At 41.9% G+C, this 1,847-nt stretch overlaps 1 protein-coding gene across 1 annotated transcript in view; it reads left to right on the forward strand.

The window, feature by feature from the left end:
- The window catches only part of PUS7 (pseudouridylate synthase 7 (putative)), a 61,050-nt gene that overhangs the window by 56,425 nt on the left and 2,778 nt on the right, over positions 1 to 1,847 (forward strand). The window lies entirely within an intron of this gene.

A 1,847-nucleotide genomic window follows, 5' to 3' on the forward strand; every position in this document is an offset into this window, starting at 1 on the left:
GTCTCGCTCTGTTGCCCAGGCTGGAGTGCAGTGGTGTGATCTCGGCTCACTGCAACCTCTGCCTCCCGGGTTCAAGTGGTTCTCGTGCCTCAGCCTCCCAAGTAGCTAGGATTATAGGCGTGAGCCACTGTGCCTGGCCTTCTATTTAGATTTTAAATTCCATGTTCATGGAATATAAATTGAGGTTTGGGAGATGAGAATAAGGATAGAGCCAGAAGCAAAAAAAAAAAAAAATTGTGAGAACAGTTAGCACATGAAGCTGAAAACTCAGGTTGTACAGGATGGCAAGGTGATTAGGCAGGGCTGAGGTTATGTTTTGGGTTTTTTTAATGATAGCTTTATTGAGGTATAATTTACATACCATACAATTCACTCATTTAAGTGTACAAAGGATTTTGGTATATTTGGAGTTGTGCCACCATTATCACAATCATTTCTACCTTTTTTTTTTTTTTTTTTTTTGAGATAGTCTCACTCTGTTGCCCAGGCTGGAGTGATGCGATCTCAGCTCACCACAACCTCTGCCTCCCAGGTTCAAGTGGCTCTCCTGCCTTAGCCTCCCAAATAGCTGGGACTACAGGTGTGCGCCACCACGCCTGGCTAATTTTTGTATTTTTAGTAGAGATGGGGTTTCACTATATTGGCCAAGCTGGTCTCGAACTCTCGACCTTGTGATCCGCCTGCCCCAACCTCCCAAAGTGCTGGGATTACTGGCGTGAGCCACCGCGCCCAGCCCATTTTTACATTTTTGTCATCTCAAAAAGAAACTTCAAACACATTAGCATTGACTTCCCATTATCACCTCAGCCCCAGCCCCTGGCAACTGCTACTTTCAATCTCTGTTGATTGGTCTCTTCTAGTCATTTGATATAAATGAAATAAATATGCGGGACTGACTTTCATTTAGCTGTTTTCAAGATTTATCCAGCTTGTGATGTAAAAGTACTGATTCCTTTTTTAGGCGAATAATACTCCATCTGTGAATATACAACATTTTATATATGTTCATTAATTGACAGACGTTTGGGTTGTTTCCACCTTCTGGCTTCTATGAATAATGCTGTTATAAACATTTCAGTAGGAGTTTTTGTACGGTCATATGTCTCCATTTCTCTTGAGTATAAAGCTAGGAGTGGAATTTCTGTGTCATACGATAACTGTGTTTAATCTTTGAAGAACTGTCAAAATGTTTTCCTAAGTAGCTGCACCATGTTACATTCCCACTAGGAGTGTATGACAGTTCCATTTTCTCCACATCCTCGTCAACACTTGTCGTTATCTGTCTTTGTGATTGTAGCCATCCTTTTGGGCATAAAGAGGTTTCTCAGCTGGGCGTGGTGGCTCACACCTGTAATCCCAGCACTTTAGGAGGTCAAGGCGGGCAGATCACTTGAGGTCAGGAGTTCAAGACCAGCCTGGCCAACACGGTGAAACCCCATCTCTACTAAAAATACAAAAATCAGCCAGACATGGTGGCACACGCTTGTAATCCCAGCTACTTGGGAGGCTGAGACAGGAGAACTGTTGAACCCAAAATGCAGAGGTTGCAGTGAGCCAAGACTGCGTCACTGCACTCCAGCCTGGGCGAGAGAGCAAGACTTCATCTCAAAAACAAAAATAAAAATAAATTTAAACAAATGAAAATAAAGTGGTTTCTCACTATGGTTTTGATTTGCATTTCCCTGATGACTATGTGGAATATTTTTTGTATGCTTATTGATCATTTGTCTATTCTTTGGAGAAATGTCTATTGAGATCTTTTGCCCATTTGGGGGGTGCTATTTTTCTTTATGTTGTTGAGATCTAGAGTTCTTTGTATGTTCTAGGTACAAATCCTTTATCAGGTA

Source organism: Mandrillus leucophaeus, unplaced genomic scaffold (genome assembly GCF_000951045.1).
Source record: "Mandrillus leucophaeus isolate KB7577 unplaced genomic scaffold, Mleu.le_1.0 Scaffold627, whole genome shotgun sequence".
Classification (NCBI taxonomy): domain Eukaryota; kingdom Metazoa; phylum Chordata; class Mammalia; order Primates; family Cercopithecidae; genus Mandrillus; species Mandrillus leucophaeus.